Source organism: Idiotropiscis lumnitzeri, chromosome 6, assembly GCF_059441095.1.
Source record: "Idiotropiscis lumnitzeri isolate Australia: NSW breed Sydney's pygmy pipehorse chromosome 6, RoL_Ilum_1.0, whole genome shotgun sequence".
NCBI lineage: Eukaryota > Metazoa > Chordata > Actinopteri > Syngnathiformes > Syngnathidae > Idiotropiscis > Idiotropiscis lumnitzeri.
This window is the reverse complement of record NC_142396.1, coordinates 20336179-20357839: the sequence shown is the minus strand read 5'-3', so window position 1 is coordinate 20357839 and position 21661 is coordinate 20336179. Positions and strand designations below refer to the sequence as shown.

General features: G+C 45.1%; 1 protein-coding gene and 41 non-coding genes across 43 annotated transcripts in view; 1 reads left to right on the top strand and 41 right to left on the bottom strand.

The window, feature by feature from the left end:
• Nucleotides 1-21661, top strand: part of galnt18a (UDP-N-acetyl-alpha-D-galactosamine:polypeptide N-acetylgalactosaminyltransferase 18a) — a 285922-nt gene that overhangs the window by 114966 nt on the left and 149295 nt on the right. The gene's annotated exons all lie outside the window — the stretch shown is intronic.
• trnav-cac (transfer RNA valine (anticodon CAC)) lies at nucleotides 172-244 on the bottom strand. Its single transcript has one exon. It is a non-coding gene; the product is annotated as a tRNA-Val (tRNA).
• trnav-cac (transfer RNA valine (anticodon CAC)) lies at nucleotides 812-884 on the bottom strand. Its single transcript has one exon. It is a non-coding gene; the product is annotated as a tRNA-Val (tRNA).
• Nucleotides 1131-1203, bottom strand: trnav-uac (transfer RNA valine (anticodon UAC)). The gene has a single exon. It is a non-coding gene; the product is annotated as a tRNA-Val (tRNA).
• trnav-aac (transfer RNA valine (anticodon AAC)) lies at nucleotides 1451-1523 on the bottom strand. Its single transcript has one exon. It is a non-coding gene; the product is annotated as a tRNA-Val (tRNA).
• On the bottom strand, nucleotides 1771-1843 carry trnav-cac (transfer RNA valine (anticodon CAC)). The gene has a single exon. It is a non-coding gene; the product is annotated as a tRNA-Val (tRNA).
• Nucleotides 2730-2802, bottom strand: trnav-aac (transfer RNA valine (anticodon AAC)). The gene has a single exon. It is a non-coding gene; the product is annotated as a tRNA-Val (tRNA).
• trnav-uac (transfer RNA valine (anticodon UAC)) lies at nucleotides 3049-3121 on the bottom strand. Its single transcript has one exon. It is a non-coding gene; the product is annotated as a tRNA-Val (tRNA).
• On the bottom strand, nucleotides 3369-3441 carry trnav-aac (transfer RNA valine (anticodon AAC)). Its single transcript has one exon. It is a non-coding gene; the product is annotated as a tRNA-Val (tRNA).
• trnav-cac (transfer RNA valine (anticodon CAC)) lies at nucleotides 3689-3761 on the bottom strand. The gene has a single exon. It is a non-coding gene; the product is annotated as a tRNA-Val (tRNA).
• Nucleotides 4009-4081, bottom strand: trnav-uac (transfer RNA valine (anticodon UAC)). Its single transcript has one exon. It is a non-coding gene; the product is annotated as a tRNA-Val (tRNA).
• trnav-uac (transfer RNA valine (anticodon UAC)) lies at nucleotides 4328-4400 on the bottom strand. Its single transcript has one exon. It is a non-coding gene; the product is annotated as a tRNA-Val (tRNA).
• trnav-cac (transfer RNA valine (anticodon CAC)) lies at nucleotides 5602-5674 on the bottom strand. The gene has a single exon. It is a non-coding gene; the product is annotated as a tRNA-Val (tRNA).
• trnav-aac (transfer RNA valine (anticodon AAC)) lies at nucleotides 6241-6313 on the bottom strand. Its single transcript has one exon. It is a non-coding gene; the product is annotated as a tRNA-Val (tRNA).
• Nucleotides 6561-6633, bottom strand: trnav-cac (transfer RNA valine (anticodon CAC)). The gene has a single exon. It is a non-coding gene; the product is annotated as a tRNA-Val (tRNA).
• Nucleotides 7517-7589, bottom strand: trnav-uac (transfer RNA valine (anticodon UAC)). Its single transcript has one exon. It is a non-coding gene; the product is annotated as a tRNA-Val (tRNA).
• On the bottom strand, nucleotides 7836-7908 carry trnav-uac (transfer RNA valine (anticodon UAC)). Its single transcript has one exon. It is a non-coding gene; the product is annotated as a tRNA-Val (tRNA).
• trnav-aac (transfer RNA valine (anticodon AAC)) lies at nucleotides 8156-8228 on the bottom strand. Its single transcript has one exon. It is a non-coding gene; the product is annotated as a tRNA-Val (tRNA).
• On the bottom strand, nucleotides 8476-8548 carry trnav-cac (transfer RNA valine (anticodon CAC)). The gene has a single exon. It is a non-coding gene; the product is annotated as a tRNA-Val (tRNA).
• trnav-aac (transfer RNA valine (anticodon AAC)) lies at nucleotides 9435-9507 on the bottom strand. Its single transcript has one exon. It is a non-coding gene; the product is annotated as a tRNA-Val (tRNA).
• Nucleotides 9754-9826, bottom strand: trnav-uac (transfer RNA valine (anticodon UAC)). Its single transcript has one exon. It is a non-coding gene; the product is annotated as a tRNA-Val (tRNA).
• trnav-aac (transfer RNA valine (anticodon AAC)) lies at nucleotides 10074-10146 on the bottom strand. Its single transcript has one exon. It is a non-coding gene; the product is annotated as a tRNA-Val (tRNA).
• trnav-aac (transfer RNA valine (anticodon AAC)) lies at nucleotides 10713-10785 on the bottom strand. Its single transcript has one exon. It is a non-coding gene; the product is annotated as a tRNA-Val (tRNA).
• On the bottom strand, nucleotides 11033-11105 carry trnav-cac (transfer RNA valine (anticodon CAC)). Its single transcript has one exon. It is a non-coding gene; the product is annotated as a tRNA-Val (tRNA).
• trnav-uac (transfer RNA valine (anticodon UAC)) lies at nucleotides 11353-11425 on the bottom strand. The gene has a single exon. It is a non-coding gene; the product is annotated as a tRNA-Val (tRNA).
• Nucleotides 12632-12704, bottom strand: trnav-uac (transfer RNA valine (anticodon UAC)). Its single transcript has one exon. It is a non-coding gene; the product is annotated as a tRNA-Val (tRNA).
• On the bottom strand, nucleotides 12952-13024 carry trnav-cac (transfer RNA valine (anticodon CAC)). The gene has a single exon. It is a non-coding gene; the product is annotated as a tRNA-Val (tRNA).
• trnav-aac (transfer RNA valine (anticodon AAC)) lies at nucleotides 13272-13344 on the bottom strand. The gene has a single exon. It is a non-coding gene; the product is annotated as a tRNA-Val (tRNA).
• On the bottom strand, nucleotides 13592-13664 carry trnav-cac (transfer RNA valine (anticodon CAC)). The gene has a single exon. It is a non-coding gene; the product is annotated as a tRNA-Val (tRNA).
• Nucleotides 14233-14305, bottom strand: trnav-aac (transfer RNA valine (anticodon AAC)). The gene has a single exon. It is a non-coding gene; the product is annotated as a tRNA-Val (tRNA).
• Nucleotides 14553-14625, bottom strand: trnav-cac (transfer RNA valine (anticodon CAC)). The gene has a single exon. It is a non-coding gene; the product is annotated as a tRNA-Val (tRNA).
• Nucleotides 15831-15903, bottom strand: trnav-uac (transfer RNA valine (anticodon UAC)). Its single transcript has one exon. It is a non-coding gene; the product is annotated as a tRNA-Val (tRNA).
• Nucleotides 16151-16223, bottom strand: trnav-cac (transfer RNA valine (anticodon CAC)). The gene has a single exon. It is a non-coding gene; the product is annotated as a tRNA-Val (tRNA).
• Nucleotides 16458-16530, bottom strand: trnav-uac (transfer RNA valine (anticodon UAC)). The gene has a single exon. It is a non-coding gene; the product is annotated as a tRNA-Val (tRNA).
• Nucleotides 16778-16850, bottom strand: trnav-aac (transfer RNA valine (anticodon AAC)). The gene has a single exon. It is a non-coding gene; the product is annotated as a tRNA-Val (tRNA).
• Nucleotides 17098-17170, bottom strand: trnav-cac (transfer RNA valine (anticodon CAC)). The gene has a single exon. It is a non-coding gene; the product is annotated as a tRNA-Val (tRNA).
• On the bottom strand, nucleotides 17418-17490 carry trnav-uac (transfer RNA valine (anticodon UAC)). Its single transcript has one exon. It is a non-coding gene; the product is annotated as a tRNA-Val (tRNA).
• trnav-cac (transfer RNA valine (anticodon CAC)) lies at nucleotides 19331-19403 on the bottom strand. The gene has a single exon. It is a non-coding gene; the product is annotated as a tRNA-Val (tRNA).
• On the bottom strand, nucleotides 19970-20042 carry trnav-aac (transfer RNA valine (anticodon AAC)). Its single transcript has one exon. It is a non-coding gene; the product is annotated as a tRNA-Val (tRNA).
• trnav-cac (transfer RNA valine (anticodon CAC)) lies at nucleotides 20290-20362 on the bottom strand. The gene has a single exon. It is a non-coding gene; the product is annotated as a tRNA-Val (tRNA).
• On the bottom strand, nucleotides 21246-21318 carry trnav-uac (transfer RNA valine (anticodon UAC)). Its single transcript has one exon. It is a non-coding gene; the product is annotated as a tRNA-Val (tRNA).
• On the bottom strand, nucleotides 21565-21637 carry trnav-uac (transfer RNA valine (anticodon UAC)). The gene has a single exon. It is a non-coding gene; the product is annotated as a tRNA-Val (tRNA).

Sequence of the window (21661 nt, the reverse complement as noted above, 5' to 3'; positions counted from 1 at the left end):
ACCCTTTCATCGGCGAAGAGAACTTGCACAAATAGTGACGGCAACCAGTTCTCACCCAGTCAGAACCCCAAGACAATCCTTTGTGAATGAAGATATCTTGACTGCCACAACAAATGGAAAATGTCGCTAATGTATATCGTGTTTATAAACTAGATGACGAGAGCATAATCCTGTTTCCACCCAGTCTCGAACTGGGGACCTTTCGCGTGTGAGGCGAACGTGATAACCACTACACTATGGAAACGGCTGTGCTCCTGAAACAATTTAGGGGCCCAGCAAATCTCTTTCAAAATGCAACGAGACCAAGTCTGAAACCAGACACCCTTTCATCGGCGAAGAGAACTTGCACAAATCGCGACGGCAAACAGTTCACACCCAGTCAGAAACCCATGATAACCTTTTGTGTGTAAAGATATCTTGACTGCCACAAAAAATGTAAAATGTCGCGAATGAATATCGTGTTCAAAAACCAGATGCCGAGACAAAAAACCTGTTTCCATCCAGTCTCGAACTGGGGACCTTTCGCGTGTTAGGCGAATGGGATAACCACTACACTATGGAAACTGCTGTGCCATCGCGGCCGTTAAGTGGCCCAGCGAGTCTTTTTTAAAATGCGACGAGACCAAGTCTGAAACCAAACACCCTTTCATCTGCAAAGGGAACTTGCACAAAATGCGATGGAATCCAGTTCTGACCCAGACAGAAACCCAAGACAATCCTTTGTGAATGAAGATATCTTCACTGCCACAACAAATGGAAAATGTCGCTAATGTATATCGTGTTCATAAACTAGATGACGAGAGCATAATCCTGTTTCCACCCAGTCTCGAACTGGGGACCTTTCGCGTGTGAGGCGAACGTGATAACCACTACACTATGGAAACAGCTGTGCTCCTGAAGCAATTTAGGGGCCCAGCAAGTCTTTTTCAAAATGCGACGAGACCAAGTTTGAAACCAGACACCCTTTCATCGGCGAAGAGAACTTGCACAAATCCCGACGGCAAACAGTTCACACCCAGTCAGAAACCCATGATAACACTTTTTGGTGAAGATATCTTGACTGCCACAAAAAATGGAAAACGTCGAAAATGTATATCGTTTTCAAAAACCCAATGACGAGACGAAAAACGTGTACCCACCCAGTCTCGAACTGGGGACCTTTCGCGTGTAAGGCAAACGTGATAACCACTACACTATTGAAACTGCTGTGCTTTTGCGGTATTTAAGTGGTCCAGCAAGTCTCTTTCAAAATGCGACGAGACCAAGTCTGAAACTAGACACCCTTTCATCGGCGAAGAGAACTTGCACAAATAGCGATGGAATCCAGTTCTGACCCAGACAGAAACCCAAGATAATCCTTTGTGAATGAAGATATCTTGACTGCCACAAAAAATGTAAAATGTCGCGAATGAATATCGTGTTCAAAAACCAGATGCCGAGACAACAAACCAGTTTCCACCCAGTCTCGAACTGGGGACCTTTCGCGTGTTAGGCGAATGTGATAACCACTACACTATGGAAACTGCTGTGCCATCGAGGCCGTTAAGTGGCCCAGCGAGTCTTTTTTAAAATGCGACGAGACCAAGTCTGAAACCAGACACCCTTTCGTCTGCAAAGGGAAATTGCACAAAATGCGATGGAATCCAGTTCTGACCCTGACAGAAACCCAAGACAATCCTTTGTGAATGAAGATATCTTGACTGCCACAACAAATGGAAAATGTCGCTAATGTATATCGTGTTCATAAACTAGATGACGAGAGCATAATCCTGTTTCCACCCAGTCTCGAACTGGGGACCTTTCGCGTGTGAGGCGAACGTGATAACCACTACACTAAGGAAACGGCTGCTGTCCTGAAGCAATTTAGGGGCCCAGCAAGTCTCTTTAAAAATGCAACGAGACCAAGTCTGAAACCAGACACCCTTTCATCGGCGAAGAGAACTTGCACAAATCGCGACGGCAAACAGTTCACACCCAGTCAGAAACCCATGATAACCTTTTGTGTGTAAAGATATCTTGACTGCCACAAAAAATGGAAAACGTCGAAAATGTCTATCGTTTTCAAAAACCGGATGACGAGACGAAAAACCTGCTCCCACCCATTTTCGAAAAGGGGACCTTTCGTGTATTAGGCGAACGTGATAACCACTACACTATGGAAAATGCTTTGCTTTAGATGCATTAAAGGGGCCCAGCAAGTCTCTTTCAAAATGCAACGAGAGCAAGTCTGAAACCACACACCCTTTCATCAGCGAAGAGAACTTGCACAAATCGCGACGGCAAACAGTTCTCACCCAGTCAGAAACCCATGATAACACTTTTTGGTGAAGATATCTTGACTGCCACAAAAAATGGAAAACGTTGAAAATGTATATCGTTTTCAAAAACCAGATGACGAGACGAAAAACTAGTTCCCACACAGTCTCGAACTGGGGACCTTCCGTGTGCAAGGCGAATGTGATAACCACTACACTATGGAAACCGCTGTCCTTTTGTGTCATCTAAGGGGCCCAGAAAGTCTCTTTCAAAATGCGACGAGACCAAGTCTGAAACCAGACACCCTTTCTTCGGCGAAGAGAACTTGCACAAATCGCGACGGCAAACAGTTCACACCCAGTCAGAAACCCATGATAACCTTTTGTGTGTAAAGATATCTTGACTGCCACAAAAAATGGAAAACGTCGAAAATGTATATCGTTTTCAAAAACCCGATGACGAGACGAAAAACCTGTTCCCACCCAGTCTCGAACTGGAGACCTTTCGCGTGTTAGGCAAACATGATAACCACTACACTATGGAAACTGCGGTGCATTTCCGACATTTAAGGGGCCCAGAAAGTCTCTTTCAAAATGTGACGAGACCAAGTCTGAAACCAGACACCCTTTCATCGGCGAAGAGAACTTGCACAAATAGTGACGGCAACCAGTTCTCACCCAGTCAGAAACCCATGATAACACTTTTTGGTGAAGATATCTTGACTGCCACAAAAAATGGAAAACATCGAAAATGTATATCGTTTTCAAAAACCCGATGACGAGACGAAAAACCTGTTCCCACCCAGTCTCGAACTGGGGACCTTCCGCGTGTAAGGCGAACATGATAACCACTACACTATTGAAACTGCTGTGCTTTTGCGGTATTTAAGTGGTCCAGCAAGTCGCTTTCAAAATGCGACGAGACCAAGTCTGAAACTAGACACCCTTTCATCGGCGAAGAGAACTTGCACAAATAGCGATGGAATCCAGTTCTGACCCAGACAGAAACCCAAGATAATCCTTTGTGAATGAAGATATCTTGACTGCCACAAAAAATGTAAAATGTCGCGAATGAATATCGTGTTCAAAAACCAGATGCCGAGACAAAAAACCTGTTTCCACCCAGTCTCGAACTGGGGAACTTTCGCGTGTTAGGCGAATGTGATAACCACTACACTATGGAAACTGCTGTGCCATCGCGGCCGTTAAGTGGCCCAGCGAGTCTTTTTTAAAATGCGACGAGACCAAGTCTGAAACCAGACACCCTTTCGTCTGCAAAGGGAAATTGCACAAAATGCGATGGAATCCAGTTCTGACCCAGACAGAAACCCAAGACAATCCTTTGTGAATGAAGATATCTTGACTGCCACAACAAATGGAAAATGTCGCTAATATATATCGTGTTCATAAACTAGATGACGAGAGCATAATCCTGTTTCCACCCAGTCTCGAACTGGGGACCTTTCGCGTGTGAGGCGAACGTGATGACCACTACACTATGGAAACAGCTGTGCTCCTGAAGCAATTTAGGGGCCCAGCAAGTCTCTTTCAAAATGCAACGAGACTAAGTCTGAAACCAGACACCCTTTCATCGGCGAAGAGAACTTGCACAAATCGCGACGGCAAACAGTTCACACCCAGTCAGAAACCCATGATAACCTTTTGTGTGTAAAGATATCTTGACTGCCACAAAAAATGGAAAACGTCGAAAATGTATATCGTTTTCAAAAACCCGATGACGAGACGAAAAACCTGTTCCCACCCAGTCTCGAACTGGGGACCTTCCGCGTGTAAGGCGAACGTGATAACCACTACACTATGGAAACTGCGGTGCATTGCCGACATTTAAGGGGCCCAGAAAGTCTCTTTCAAAATGCGACGAGACCAAGTCTGAAACCAGACACCCTTTCATCGGCGAAGAGAACTTGCACAAATCGCGACGGCAAACAGTTCACACCCAGTCAGAAACCCATGATAACACTTTTTGGTGAAGATATCTTGACTGCCACAAAAAATGGAAAACGTCGAAAATGTATATCGTTTTCAAAAACCCGATGACGAGACGAAAAACCTGTTCCCACCCAGTCTCGAACTGGGGACCTTCCGCGTGTAAGGCGAACGTGATAACCACTACGCTATGGAAACTGCTGTGCTTTTGAGGCATTGAAGTGGTCCAGCAAGTCTCTTTCAAAATGCAACGAGACCAAGTCTGAAACTAGACACCCTTTCATCGGCGAAGAGAACTTGCACAAATAGCGATGGAATCCAGTTCTGACCCAGACAGAAACCCAAGATAATCCTTTGTGAATGAAGATATCTTGACTGCCAAAAAAAATGTAAAATGTCGCGAATGAATATCGTGTTCAAAAACCAGATGCCGAGACAAAAAACCTGTTTCCACCCAGTCTCGAAATGGGGACCTTTCGCGTGTTAGGCGAATGTGATAACCACTACACTATGGAAAGTGCTGTGCCATTGCGGCCGTTAAGTGGCCCAGCAAGTCTCTTTCAAAATGCAACGAGACCAAGTCTGAAACCAGACACCCTTTCATCGGCGAAGAGAACTTGCACAAATCGCGACGGCAAACAGTTCTCACCCAGTCAGAAACCCATGATAACACTTTTTGGTGAAGATATCTTGACTGCCACAAAAAATGGAAAACGTCGAAAATATATATCGTTTTCAAAAACCGGATGACGAGACGAAAAACCTGCTCCCACCCAGTCTCGAATTGGGGACCTTTCACGTGTTAGGCGAATGTGATAACCACTACACTATGGAAACTGCGGTGCTTTTGTGTCATTTAAGGGGCCCAGAAAGTCTCTTTCAAAATGCGACGAGACCAAGTCTGAAACCAGACACCCTTTCATCGGCGAAGAGAACTTGCACAAATAGTGACGGCAACCAGTTCTCACCCAGTCAGAAACCCATGATAATCCTTTGTGTGTGAAGATATCTTGACTGCCACAAAAAATGTAAAAGGTCGCTAATGAATATCGTGTTCAAAAACCAGATGCCGAGACAGAAAACCTGTTTCCCCCCAGTCTCGAATTGGGGACCTTCCGCGTGTTAGGCGAATGTGATAACCACAACACTATGGAAACTGCTGTGCCAGCCTTTAAGTGGCCCAGCGAGTGTTTTTTAAAATGCGACGAGACCAAGTCCGAAACCAGACACCCTTTCATCTGCAAAGGGAACTTGCACAAAATGCGATGGAATCCAGTTCTGACCCAGACAGAAACCCAAGACAATCCTTTGTGAATGAAGATATCTTCACTGCCACAACAAATGGAAAATGTCGCTAATGTATATCGTGTTCATAAACTAGATGACGAGAGCATAATCCTGTTTCCACCCAGTCTCGAACTGGGGACCTTTCGCGTGTGAGGCGAACGTGATAACCACTACACTATGGAAACGTCTGCGGCCCTGAAGCAATTTAGGGGCCCAGCAAGTCTTTTTCAAAATGCGACGAGACCAAGTTTGAAACCAGACACCCTTTCATCGGCGAAGAGAACTTGCACAAATCGCGACGGCAAACAGTTCACACCCAGTCAGAAACCCATGATAACACTTTTTGGTGAAGATATCTTGACTGCCACAAAAAATGGAAAACGTCGAAAATGTATATCGTTTTCAAAAACCCAATGACGAGACGAAAAACCTGTACCCACCCAGTCTCTAACTGCGGACCTTCCGCGTGTTAGGCGAATGTGATAACCACAACACTATGGAAACTGCTGTGCCATTGCGGCCGTTAAGTGGCCCAGCGAGTCTTTTTTAAAATGCGACGAGACCAAGTCTGAAACCAGACACCCTTTCGTCTGCAAAGGGAACTTGCACAAAATGCGATGGAATCCAGTTCTGACCCAGACAGAAATCCAAGACAATCCTTTGTGAATGAAGATATCTTGACTGCCACAACAAATGGAAAATGTCGCTAATGTATATCGTGTTCATAAACTAGATGACGAGACAAAAAACCTGTTTCCACCCAGTCTCGAACTGGGGACCTTTCGCGTGTTAGGCGAATGTGATAACCACTACACTATGGAAACTGCGGTGCCGTCGTGGCCGTTAAGTGGCCCAGCGAGTTTTTTTTAAAATGCAACGAGACCAAGTCTGAAACCAGACACCCTTTCGTCTGCAAAGGGAACTTGCACAAAATGCGATGGAATCCAGTTCTGACCCAGACAGAAACCCAAGACAATCCTTTGTGAATGAAGATATCTTGACTGCCACAATAAATGGAAAATGTCGCTAATGTATATTGTGTTCATAAACTAGATGACGACAGAATAATCCTGTTTCCACCCAGTCTCGAACTGGTGACCTTTCGCGTGTGAGGCGAACGTGATAACCACTACACTATGAAAACGGCTGTGGTCCTGAAGCAATTTAGGGGCCCAGCAAGTCTCTTTCAAAATGCAACGAGACCAAGTCTGAAACCAGACACCCTTTCATCGGCGAAGAGAACTTGCACAAATCGCGACGGCAAACAGTTCACACCCAGTCAGAAACCCATGATAACCTTTTGTGTGTAAAGATATCTTGACTGCCACAAAAAATGGAAAACGTCGAAAATGTACATCGTTTTCAAAAACCGGATGACAAGACGAAAAACCTGCTCCCACCCATTTTCGAAAAGGGGACCTTTCGTGTATTAGGCGAACGTGATCACCACTACACCATGGAAACTGCTTTGCTTTAGCTGCATTAAAGGGGCCCAGCAAGTCTCTTTCAAAATGCAACGAGCAAGTCTGAAACCACACACCCTTTCATCGGCGAAGAGAACTTGCACAAATCGCGACGGCAAACAGTTCTCACCCAGTCAGAAACCCATGATAACACTTTTTGGTGAAGATATCTTGACTGCCACAAAAAATGGAAAACGTCGAAAATGTATATCGTTTTCAAAAATCGGATGACGAGACGAAAAACCTGCTCCCACCCATTTTCGGAAAGAGGACCTTTTGTGTATTAGGCGAACGTGATAACCACTACACTATGGAAACTGCTGTGCCATCGTGGCCGTTAAGTGGCCCAGCGAGTCTTTTTTAAATGCGACGAGACCAAGTCTGAAACCATACACCCTTTCATCGGCGAAGAGAACTTGCACAAATCGCGACGGCAAACAGTTCACACCCAGTCAGAAACCCATGATAACCTTTTGTGTGTAAAGATATCTTGACTGCCACAAAAAATGGAAAACGTCGAAAATGTATATCGTTTTCAAAAACCCGATGACGAGACGAAAAACCTGTTCCCACCCAGTCTCAAACTGGGGACCTTCCGCGTGTAAGGCGAACGTGATAACCACTACACTATGGAAACTGCGGTGCATTTCTGACATTTAAGGGGCCCAGAATGTCTCTTTCAAAATGCGACGAGACCAAGTCTGAAACCAGACACCCTTTCATCGGCGAAGAGAACTTGCACAAATCGCGACGGCAAACAGTTCACACCCAGTCAGAAACCCATGATAACACTTTTTGGTGAAGATATCTTGACTGCCACAAAAAATGGAAAACGTCGAAAATGTATATCGTTTTCAAAAACCCGATGACGAGACGAAAAACCTGTTCCCACCTAGTCTCGAACTGGGGACCTTCCGCGTGTAAGGCGAACGTGATAACCACTACACTATGGAAACTGCTGTGCTTTTGAGGCATTGAAGTGGTCCAGCAAGTCTCTTTCAAAATGCGACGAGACCAAGTCTGAAACTAGACACCCTTTCATCGGCGAAGAGAACTTGCACAAATAGCGATGGAATCCAGTTCTGACCCAGACAGAAACCCAAGATAATCCTTTGTGAATGAAGATATCTCGACTGCCAAAAAAAATTTAAAATGTCGCGAATGAATATCGTGTTCAAAAACCAGATGCCGAGACAAAAAACCTGTTTCCACCCAGTCTCGAACTGGGGACCTTTCGCGTGTTAGGCGAATGTGATAACCACTACACTATGGAAACTGCTGTGCCATTGCGGCCGTTAAGTGGCCCAGCGAGTCTTTTTTAAAATGCGACGAGACCAAGTCTGAAACCAGACAGCCTTTCGTCTGCAAAGGGAACTTGCACAAAATGCGATGGAATCCAGTTCTGACCCAGACAGAAACCCAAGACAATCCTTTGTGAATGAAGATATCTTGACTGCCACAACAAATGGAAAATGTCGCTAATGTATATCGTGTTCATAAACTAGATGACGAGAGCATAATCCTGTTTCCACCCAGTCTCGAACTGGGGACCTTTCGCGTGTGAGGCGAACGTGATAACCACTACACTATGGAAACGGCTGCGGTCCTGAAGCAATTTAGGGGCCCAGCAAGTCTCTTTAAAAATGCAACGAGACCAAGTCTGAAACCAGACACCCTTTCATCGGCGAAGAGAACTTGCACAAATCGCGACGGCAAACAGTTCACACCCAGTCAGAAACCCATGATAACCTTTTGTGTGTAAAGATATCTTGACTGCCACAAAAAATGGAAAACGTCGAAAATGTATATCGTTTTCAAAAACCGGATGACGAGACGAAAAACCTGCTCCCACCCATTTTCGAAAAGGGGACCTTTCGTGTATTAGGCGAACGTGATAACCACTACACTATGTAAACTGCTTTGCTTTAGATGCATTAAAGGGGCCCAGCAAGTCTCTTTCAAAATGCAACGAGAGCAAGTCTGAAACCACACACCCTTTCATCGGCGAAGAGAACTTGCACAAATCGCGACGGCAAACAGTTCTCACCCAGTCAGAAACCCATGATAACACTTTTTGGTGAAGATATCTTGACTGCCACAAAAAATGGAAAACGTTGAAAATGTATATCGCTTTCAAAAACCAGATGACGAGACGAAAAACTTGTGCCCACCCAGTCTCGAACTGGGGACCTTCCGTGTGCAAGGCGAATGTGATAACCACTACACTATGGAAACCGCTGTCCTTTTGTGTCATCTAAGGGGCCCAGAAAGTCTCTTTCATAATGCGACGAGACCAAGTCTGAAACCAGACACCCTTTCATCGGCGAAGAGAACTTGCACAAATCGCGACGGCAAACAGTTCACACCCAGTCAGAAACCCATGATAACCTTTTGTGTGTAAAGATATCTTGACTGCCACAAAAAATGGAAAACGTCGAAAATGTATATCGTTTTCAAAAACCCGATGACGAGACGAAAAACCTGTTCCCACCCAGTCTCGAACTGGAGACCTTTCGCGTGTTAGGCAAACATGATAACCACTACACTATGGAAACTGCGGTGCATTTCCGACATTTAAGGGGCCCAGAAAGTCTCTTTCAAAATGCGACGAGACCAAGTCTGAAACCAGACACCCTTTCATCGGCGAAGAGAACTTGCACAAATCGCGACGGCAAACAGTTCACACCCAGTCAGAAACCCATGATAACACTTTTTGGTGAAGATATCTTGACTGCCACAAAAAATGGAAAACGTCGAAAATGTATATCGTTTTCAAAAACCCGATGACGAGACGAAAAACCTGTTCCCACCCAGTCTCGAACTGGGGACCTTCCGCGTGTAAGGCGAACGTGATAACCACTAAACTATGGAAACTGCTGTGCTTTGGAGGCATTGAAGTGGTCCAGCAAGTCTCTTTCAAAATGCGACAAGACCAAGTCTGAAACCAGACACCCTTTCATCGGCGAAGAGAACTTGCACAAATAGTGACGGCAACCAGTTCTCACCCAGTCAGAAACCCATGATAATCCTTTGTGTGTGAAGATATCTTGACTGCCACAAAAAATGTAAAAGGTCGCTAATGAATATCGTGTTCAAAAACCAGATGCCGAGACAAAAAACCTGTTTCCACCCAGTCTCGAACTGGGGACCTTTCGCGTGTTAGGCGAATGTGATAACCACTACACTATGGAAACGGCTGTGCCATCGCGGCCGTTAAGTGGCCCAGCGAGTCTTTTTTAAAATGCGACGAGACCAAGTCTGAAACCAGACACCCTTTCGTCTGCAAAGGGAAATTGCACAAAATGCGATGGAATCCAGTTCTGACCCAGACAGAAACCCAAGACAATCCTTTGTGAATGAAGATATCTTGACTGCCACAAAAAATGGAAAACGTCGAAAATGTATATCGTTTTCAAAAACCGGATGACGAGACGAAAAACCTGCTCCCACCCATTTTCGAAAAGGTGACCTTTCGTGTATTAGGCGAACGTGATCACCACTACACTATGGAAACTGCTTTGCTTTAGCTGCATTAAAGGGGCCCAGCAAGTCTCTTTCAAAATGCAACGAGAGCAAGTCTGAAACCACACACCCTTTCATCGGCGAAGAGAACTTGCACAAATCGCGACGGCAAACAGTTCTCACCCAGTCAGAAACCCATGATAACACTTTTTGGTGAAGATATCTTGACTGCCGCAAAAAATGGAAAACGTCGAAAATGTATATCGTTTTCAAAAACCGGATGATGAGAAGAAAAACCTGTTCCCACCCAGTCTCGAACTGGGGACCTTTCGCGTGTTAGGCGAATGTGATAACCACTACACTATGGAAACTGTGGTGCTTTTGTGTCATTTAAGGGGCCCAGAAAGTCTCTTTCAAAATGCGACGAGACCAAGTCTGAAACCAGACACCCTTTCATCTGCAAAGGGAATTTGCACAAAAAGCGATGGAATCCAGTTCTGACCCAGACAGAAACCCAAGACAATCCTTTGTGAATGAAGATATCTTGACTGCCACAACAAATGGAAAATGTCGCTAATATATATCGTGTTTATAAGCTAGATGAGGAGAGCATAATCCTGTTTCCACCCAGTCTCGAACTGGGGACCTTTCGCGTGTGAGGCGAACGTGATAACCACTACACTATGGAAACGGCTTTGGTCCTGAAGCAATTTAGGGGCCCAGCAAGTCTCTTTCAAAATGCAACGAGACCAAGTCTGAAACCAGACACCCTTTCATCGGCGAAGAGAACTTGCACAAATCGCGACGGCAAACAGTTCACACCCAGTCAGAAACCCATGATAACCTTTTGTGTGTAAAGATATCTTGACTGCCACAAAAAATGGAAAACGTCGAAAATGTATATCGTTTTCAAAAACCCGATGACAAGACGAAAAACCTGTTCCCACCCAGTCTCGAACTGGGGACCTTCTGCGTGTAAGGCGAACGTGATAACCACTACACTATGGAAACTGCTGTGCTTTTGAGGCATTGAAGTGGTCCAGCAAGTCTCTTTCAAAATGCGACGAGACCAAGTCTGAAACTAGACCCCCTTTCATCGGCGAAGAGAACTTGCACAAATAGCGATGGAATCCAGTTCTGACCCAGACAGAAACCCAAGATAATCCTTTGTGAATGAAGATATCTTGACTGCCACAAAAAATGTAAAATGTCGCGAATGAATATCGTGTTCAAAAACCAGATGCCGAGACAAAAAGCCTGTTTCCACCCTGTCTCGAACTGGGGACCTTTCGCGTGTTAGGCGAATGTGATAATCACTATACTATGGAAACTGCTGTGCCATTGCGGCCGTTAAGTGGCCCAGCGAGTCTTTTTTAAAATGCGACGAGACCAAGTCTGAAACCAGACACCCTTTCGTCTGCAAAGGGAACTTGCACAAAATGCGATGGAATCCAGTTCTGACCCAGACAGAAACCCAAGACAATCCTTTGTGTGTAAAGATATCTTGACTGCCACAAAAAATGGAAAACGTCGAAAATGAATATCGTTTTCAAAAACCGGATGACGAGACGAAAAACCTGCTCCCACCCATTTTCGAAAAGGGGACCTTTCGTGTTTTAGGCGAACGTGATCACCACTACACTATGGAAACTGCTTTACATTAGCAGCATTAAAGGGGCCCAGCAAGTCTCTTTCAAAATGCAACGAGACCAAGTCTGAAACCAGACACCCTTTCATCGGCGAAGAGAACTTGCACAAATCGCGACGGCAAACAGTTCACACCCAGTCAGAAACCCATGATAACCTTTTGTGTGTAAAGATATCTTGACTGCCACAAAAAATGGAAAACGTCGAAAATGTATATCGTTTTCAAAAACCTGATGACGAGACGAAAAACCTGCTCCCACCCAGTCTTGAACTGGAGACCTTTCGCGTGTTAGGCAAACATGATAACCACTACACTATGGAAACTGCGGTGCATTTCCGACATTTAAGGGGCCCAGAAAGTCTCTTTCAAAATGCGACGAGACCAAGTCTGAAACCAGACACCCTTTCATCGGCGAAGAGAACTTGCACAAATCGCGACGGCAAACAGTTCTCACCCAGTCAGAAACCCATGATAACACTTTTTGGTGAAGATATCTTGACTGCCACAAAAAATGGAAAACGTCGAAAATGTATATCGTTTTCAAAAATCGGATGACGAGACGAAAAACCTGTTCCCACCCAGTCTCGAACTGGGGACCTTCCGCATGTAAGGCGAATGTGATAACCACTACACTATGGAAACCGCGGTGCTATTGTGTCATTTAAGGGGCCCAGAAAGTCTCTTTCAAAATGCGACGAGACCAAGTCTGAAACCAGACACCCTTTCATCGGCGAAGAGAACTTGCACAAATAGTGACGGCAACCAGTTCTCACCCAGTCAGAACCCCAAGACAATCCTTTGTGAATGAAGATATCTTGACTGCCACAACAAATGGAAAATGTCGCTAATGTATATCGTGTTTATAAACTAGATGACGAGAGCATAATCCTGTTTCCACCCAGTCTCGAACTGGGGACCTTTCGCGTGTGAGGCGAACGTGATAACCACTACACTATGGAAACGGCTGTGCTCCTGAAACAATTTAGGGGCCCAGCAAATCTCTTTCAAAATTCAACGAGACCAAGTCTGAAACCAGACACCCTTTCATCGGCGAAGAGAACTTGCACAAATCGCGACGGCAAACAGTTCACACCCAGTCAGAAACCCATGATAACCTTTTGTGTGTAAAGATATCTTGACTGCCACAAAAAATGTAAAATGTCGCGAATGAATATCGTGTTCAAAAACCAGATGCCGAGACAAAAAACCTGTTTCCACCCAGTCTCGAACTGGGGACCTTTCGCGTGTTAGGCGAATGGGATAACCACTACACTATGGAAACTGCTGTGCCATCGCGGCCGTTAAGTGGCCCAGCGAGTCTTTTTTAAAATGCGACGAGACCAAGTCTGAAACCAAACACCCTTTCATCTGCAAAGGGAACTTGCACAAAATGCGATGGAATCCAGTTCTGACCCAGACAGAAACCCAAGACAATCCTTTGTGAATGAAGATATCTTCACTGCCACAACAAATGGAAAATGTCGCTAATGTATATCGTGTTCATAAACTAGATGACGAGAGCATAATCCTGTTTCCACCCAGTCTCGAACTGGGGACCTTTCGCGTGTGAGGCGAACGTGATAACCACTACACTATGGAAACAGCTGTGCTCCTGAAGCAATTTAGGGGCCCAGCAAGTCTTTTTCAAAATGCGACGAGACCAAGTTTGAAACCAGACACCCTTTCATCGGCGAAGAGAACTTGCACAAATCCCGACGGCAAACAGTTCACACCCAGTCAGAAACCCATGATAACACTTTTTGGTGAAGATATCTTGACTGCCACAAAAAATGGAAAACGTCGAAAATGTATATCGTTTTCAAAAACCCAATGACGAGACGAAAAACCTGTACCCACCCACAGTCTCGAACTGGGGACCTTTCGCGTGTAAGGCAAACGTGATAACCACTACACTATTGAAACTGCTGTGCTTTTGCGGTATTTAAGTGGTCCAGCAAGTCTCTTTCAAAATGCGACGAGACCAAGTCTGAAACTAGACACCCTTTCATCGGCGAAGAGAACTTGCACAAATAGCGATGGAATCCAGTTCTGACCCAGACAGAAACCCAAGATAATCCTTTGTGAATGAAGATATCTTGACTGCCACAAAAAATGTAAAATGTCGCGAATGAATATCGTGTTCAAAAACCAGATGCCGAGACAACAAACCAGTTTCCACCCAGTCTCGAACTGGGGACCTTTCGCGTGTTAGGCGAATGTGATAACCACTACACTATGGAAACTGCTGTGCCATCGAGGCCGTTAAGTGGCCCAGCGAGTCTTTTTTAAAATGCGACGAGACCAAGTCTGAAACCAGACACCCTTTCGTCTGCAAAGGGAAATTGCACAAAATGCGATGGAATCCAGTTCTGACCCTGACAGAAACCCAAGACAATCCTTTGTGAATGAAGATATCTTGACTGCCACAACAAATGGAAAATGTCGCTAATGTATATCGTGTTCATAAACTAGATGACGAGAGCATAATCCTGTTTCCACCCAGTCTCGAACTGGGGACCTTTCGCGTGTGAGGCGAACGTGATAACCACTACACTAAGGAAACGGCTGCGGTCCTGAAGCAATTTAGGGGCCCAGCAAGTCTCTTTAAAAATGCAACGAGACCAAGTCTGAAACCAGACACCCTTTCATCGGCGAAGAGAACTTGCACAAATCGCGACGGCAAACAGTTCACACCCAGTCAGAAACCCATGATAACCTTTTGTGTGTAAAGATATCTTGACTGCCACAAAAAATGGAAAACGTCGAAAATGTATATCGTTTTCAAAAACCGGATGACGAGACGAAAAACCTGCTCCCACCCATTTTCGAAAAGGGGACCTCTCGTGTATTAGGCGAACGTGATAACCACTACACTATGGAAACTGCTTTGCTTTAGATGCATTAAAGGGGCCCAGCAAGTCTCTTTCAAAATGCAACGAGAGCAAGTCTGAAACCACACACCCTTTCATCAGCGAAGAGAACTTGCACAAATCGCGACGGCAAACAGTTCTCACCCAGTCAGAAACCCATGATAACACTTTTTGGTGAAGATATCTTGACTGCCACAAAAAATGGAAAACGTTGAAAATGTATATCGTTTTCAAAAACCAGATGACGAGACGAAAAACTAGTTCCCACACAGTCTCGAACTGGGGACCTTCCGTGTGCAAGGCGAATGTGATAACCACTACACTATGGAAACCGCTGTCCTTTTGTGTCATCTAAGGGGCCCAGAAAGTCTCTTTCAAAATGCGACGAGACCAAGTCTGAAACCAGACACCCTTTCTTCGGCGAAGAGAACTTGCACAAATCGCGACGGCAAACAGTTCACACCCAGTCAGAAACCCATGATAACCTTTTGTGTGTAAAGATATCTTGACTGCCACAAAAAATGGAAAACGTCGAAAATGTATATCGTTTTCAAAAACCCGATGACGAGACGAAAAACCTGTTCCCACCCAGTCTCGAAGTGGAGACCTTTCGCGTGTTAGGCAAACATGATAACCACTACACTATGGAAACTGCGGTGCATTTCCGACATTTAAGGGGCCCAGAAAGTCTCTTTCAAAATGTGACGAGACCAAGTCTGAAACCAGACACCCTTTCATCGGCAAAGAGAACTTGCACAAATCGCGACGGCAAACAGTTCACACCCAGTCAGAAACCCATGATAACACCTTTTGGTGAAGATATCTTGACTGCCACAAAAAATGGAAAACGTCGAAAATGTATATCGTTTTCAAAAACCCGATGACGAGACGAAAAACGTGTTCCCACCCAGTCTCGAACTGGGGACCTTCCGCGTGTAAGGCGAACGTGATAACCACTAAACTATGGAAACTGCTGTGCTTTGGAGGCATTGAAGTGGTCCAGCAAGTCTCTTTCAAAATGCGACGAGACCAAGTCTGAAACTAGACACCCTTTCATCGGCGAAGAGAACTTGCGCAAATAGCGATGGAATCCAGTTCTGACCCAGACAGAAACCCAAGATAATCCTTTGTGAATGAAGATATCTTGACTGCCACAACAAATGGAAAATGTCGCTAATGTATATCGTGTTCATAAACTAGATGACGAGAGCATAATCCTGTTTCCACCCAGTCTCGAAGTGGGGACCTTTCGCATGTGAGGCGAACGTGATAACCACTACACTATGGAAACTGCGGTGCTTTTGTGTCATTTAAGTCTCTTTCAAAATGCGACGAGACCAAGTCTGAAACCAGACACCCTTTCATCGGCGAAGAGAACTTGCACAAATAGTGACGGCAACCAGTTCTCACCCAGTCAGAAACCCATGATAACACTTTTTGGTGAAGATATCTTGACTGCCACAAAAAATGGAAAACATCGAAAATGTATATCGTTTTCAAAAACCCGATGACGAGACGAAAAACCTGTTCCCACCCAGTCTCGAACTGGGGACCTTCCGCGTGTAAGGCGAACATGATAACCACTACACTATTGAAACTGCTGTGCTTTTGCGGTATTTAAGTGGTCCAGCAAGTCGCTTTCAAAATGCGACGAGACCAAGTCTGAAACTAGACACCCTTTCATCGGCGAAGAGAACTTGCACAAATAGCGATGGAATCCAGTTCTGACCCAGACAGAAACCCAAGATAATCCTTTGTGAATGAAGATATCTTGACTGCCACAAAAAATGTAAAATGTCGCGAATGAATATCGTGTTCAAAAACCAGATGCCGAGACAAAAAACCTGTTTCCACCCAGTCTCGAACTGGGGAACTTTCGCGTGTTAGGCGAATGTGATAACCACTACACTATGGAAACTGCTGTGCCATCGCGGCCGTTAAGTGGCCCAGCGAGTCTTTTTTAAAATGCGACGAGACCAAGTCTGAAACCAGACACCCTTTCGTCTGCAAAGGGAAATTGCACAAAATGCGATGGAATCCAGTTCTGACCCAGACAGAAACCCAAGACAATCCTTTGTGAATGAAGATATCTTGACTGCCACAACAAATGGAAAATGTCGCTAATATATATCGTGTTCATAAACTAGATGACGAGAGCATAATCCTGTTTCCACCCAGTCTCGAACTGGGGACCTTTCGCGTGTGAGGCGAACGTGATAACCACTACACTATGGAAACAGCTGTGCTCCTGAAGCAATTTAGGGGCCCAGCAAGTCTCTTTCAAAATGCAACGAGACTAAGTCTGAAACCAGACACCCTTTCATCGGCGAAGAGAACTTGCACAAATCGCGACGGCAAACAGTTCACACCCAGTCAGAAACCCATGATAACCTTTTGTGTGTAAAGATATCTTGACTGCCACAAAAAATGGAAAACGTCGAAAATGTATATCGTTTTCAAAAACCCGATGACGAGACGAAAAACCTGTTCCCACCCAGTCTCGAACTGGGGACCTTCCGCGTGTAAGGCGAACGTGATAACCACTACACTATGGAAACTGCGGTGCATTGCCGACATTTAAGGGGCCCAGAAAGTCTCTTTCAAAATGCGACGAGACCAAGTCTGAAACCAGACACCCTTTCATCGGCGAAGAGAACTTGCACAAATCGCGACGGCAAACAGTTCTCACCCAGTCAGAAACCCATGATAACACTTTTTGGTGAAGATATCTTGACTGCCACAAAAAATGGAAAACGTCGAAAATATATATCGTTTTCAAAAACCGGATGACGAGACGAAAAACCTGCTCCCACCCATTCTCGAATTGGGGACCTTTCACGTGTTAGGCGAATGTGATAACCACTACACTATGGAAACTGCGGTGCTTTTGTGTCATTTAAGGGGCCCAGAAAGTCTCTTTCAAAATGCGACGAGACCAAGTCTGAAACCAGACACCCTTTCATCGGCGAAGAGAACTTGCACAAATAGTGACGGCAACCAGTTCTCACCCAGTCAGAAACCCATGATAATCCTTTGTGAATGAAGATATCTTGACTGCCAAAAAAAATGTAAAATGTCGCGAATGAATATCGTGTTCAAAAACCAGATGCCGAGACAAAAAACCTGTTTCCACCCAGTCTCGAAATGGGGACCTTTCGCGTGTTAGGCGAATGTGATAACCACTACACTATGGAAAGTGCTGTGCCATTGAGGCCGTTAAGTGGTCCAGCAAGTCTCTTTCAAAATGCAACGAGACCAAGTCTGAAACTAGACACCCTTTCATCGGCGAAGAGAACTTGCACAAATAGCGATGGAATCCAGTTCTGACCCAGACAGAAACCCAAGATAATCCTTTGTGAATGAAGATATCTTGACTGCCAAAAAAAATGTAAAATGTCGCGAATGAATATCGTGTTCAAAAACCAGATGCCGAGACAAAAAACCTGTTTCCACCCAGTCTCGAAATGGGGACCTTTCGCGTGTTAGGCGAATGTGATAACCACTACACTATGGAAAGTGCTGTGCCATTGAGGCCGTTAAGTGGCCCAGCAAGTCTCTTTCAAAATGCAACGAGACCAAGTCTGAAACCAGACACCCTTTCATCGGCGAAGAGAACTTGCACAAATCGCGACGGCAAACAGTTCTCACCCAGTCAGAAACCCATGATAACACTTTTTGGTGAAGATATCTTGACTGCCACAAAAAATGGAAAACGTCGAAAATATATATCGTTTTCAAAAACCGGATGACGAGACGAAAAACCTGCTCCCACCCATTCTCGAATTGGGGACCTTTCACGTGTTAGGCGAATGTGATAACCACTACACTATGGAAACTGCGGTGCTTTTGTGTCATTTAAGGGGCCCAGAAAGTCTCTTTCAAAATGCGACGAGACCAAGTCTGAAACCAGACACCCTTTCATCGGCGAAGAGAACTTGCACAAATAGTGACGGCAACCAGTTCTCACCCAGTCAGAAACCCATGATAATCCTTTGTGTGTGAAGATATCTTGACTGCCACAAAAAATGTAAAAGGTCGCTAATGAATATCGTGTTCAAAAACCAGATGCCGAGACAGAAAACCTGTTTCCCCCCAGTCTCGAATTGGGGACCTTCCGCGTGTTAGGCGAATGTGATAACCACAACACTATGGAAACTGCTGTGCCAGCCTTTAAGTGGCCCAGCGAGTGTTTTTTAAAATGCGACGAGACCAAGTCCGAAACCAGACACCCTTTCATCTGCAAAGGGAACTTGCACAAAATGCGATGGAATCCAGTTCTGACCCAGACAGAAACCCAAGACAATCCTTTGTGAATGAAGATATCTTCACTGCCACAACAAATGGAAAATGTCGCTAATGTATATCGTGTTCATAAACTAGATGACGAGAGCATAATCCTGTTTCCACCCAGTCTCGAACTGGGGACCTTTCGCGTGTGAGGCGAACGTGATAACCACTACACTATGGAAACGTCTGCGGCCCTGAAGCAATTTAGGGGCCCAGCAAGTCTTTTTCAAAATGCGACGAGACCAAGTTTGAAACCAGACACCCTTTCATCGGCGAAGAGAACTTGCACAAATCGCGACGGCAAACAGTTCACACCCAGTCAGAAACCCATGATAACACTTTTTGGTGAAGATATCTTGACTGCCACAAAAAATGGAAAACGTCGAAAATGTATATCGTTTTCAAAAACCCAATGACGAGACGAAAAACCTGTACCCACCCAGTCTCTAACTGCGGACCTTCCGCGTGTTAGGCGAATGTGATAACCACAACACTATGGAAACTGCTGTGCCATTGCGGCCGTTAAGTGGCCCAGCGAGTCTTTTTTAAAATGCGACGAGACCAAGTCTGAAACCAGACACCCTTTCGTCTGCAAAGGGAACTTGCACAAAATGCGATGGAATCCAGTTCTGACCCAGACAGAAATCCAAGACAATCCTTTGTGAATGAAGATATCTTGACTGCCACAACAAATGGAAAATGTCGCTAATGTATATCGTGTTCATAAACTAGATGACGAGACAAAAAACCTGTTTCCACCCAGTCTCGAACTGGGGACCTTTCGCGTGTTAGGCGAATGTGATAACCACTACACTATGGAAACTGCGGTGCCGTCGTGGCCGTTAAGTGGCCCAGCGAGTTTTTTTTAAAATGCAACGAGACCAAGTCTGAAACCAGACACCCTTTCGTCTGCAAAGGGAACTTGCACAAAATGCGATGGAATCCAGTTCTGACCCAGACAGAAACCCAAGACAATCCTTTGTGAATGAAGATATCTTGACTGCCACAATAAATGGAAAATGTCGCTAATGTATATTGTGTTCATAAACTAGATGACGACAGCATAATCCTGTTTCCACCCAGTCTCGAACTGGTGACCTTTCGCGTGTGAGGCGAACGTGATAACCACTACACTATGGAAACGGCTGTGGTCCTGAAGCAATTTAGGGGCCCAGCAAGTCTCTTTCAAAATGCAACGAGACCAAGTCTGAAACCAGACACCCTTTCATCGGCGAAGAGAACTTGCACAAATCGCGACGGCAAACAGTTCACACCCAGTCAGAAACCCATGATAACCTTTTGTGTGTAAAGATATCTTGACTGCCACAAAAAATGGAAAACGTCGAAAATGTACATCGTTTTCAAAAACCGGATGACAAGACGAAAAACCTGCTCCCACCCATTTTCGAAAAGGGGACCTTTCGTGTATTAGGCGAACGTGATCACCACTACACCATGGAAACTGCTTTGCTTTAGCTGCATTAAAGGGGCCCAGCAAGTCTCTTTCAAAATGCAACGAGCAAGTCTGAAACCACACACCCTTTCATCGGCGAAGAGAACTTGCACAAATCGCGACGGCAAACAGTTCTCACCCAGTCAGAAACCCATGATAACACTTTTTGGTGAAGATATCTTGACTGCCACAAAAAATGGAAAACGTCGAAAATGTATATCGTTTTCAAAAATCGGATGACGAGACGAAAAACCTGCTCCCACCCATTTTCGGAAAGAGGACCTTTTGTGTATTAGGCGAACGTGATAACCACTACACTATGGAAACTGCTGTGCCATCGTGGCCATTAAGTGGCCCAGCGAGTCTTTTTTAAATGCGACGAGACCAAGTCTGAAACCATACACCCTTTCATCGGCGAAGAGAACTTGCACAAATCGCGACGGCAAACAGTTCACACCCAGTCAGAAACCCATGATAACCTTTTGTGTGTAAAGATATCTTGACTGCCACAAAAAATGAAAAACGTCGAAAATGTATATCGTTTTCAAAAACCCGATGACGAGACGAAAAACCTGTTCCCACCCAGTCTCAAACTGGGGACCTTCCGCGTGTAAGGCGAACGTGATAACCACTACACTATGGAAACTGCGGTGCATTTCTGACATTTAAGGGGCCCAGAATGTCTCTTTCAAAATGCGACGAGACCAAGTCTGAAACCAGACACCCTTTCATCGGCGAAGAGAACTTGCACAAATCGCGACGGCAAACAGTTCACACCCAGTCAGAAACCCATGATAACACTTTTTGGTGAAGATATCTTGACTGCCACAAAAAATGGAAAACGTCGAAAATGTATATCGTTTTCAAAAACCCGATGACGAGACGAAAAACCTGTTCCCACCTAGTCTCGAACTGGGGACCTTCCGCGTGTAAGGCGAACGTGATAACCACTACACTATGGAAACTGCTGTGCTTTTGAGGCATTGAAG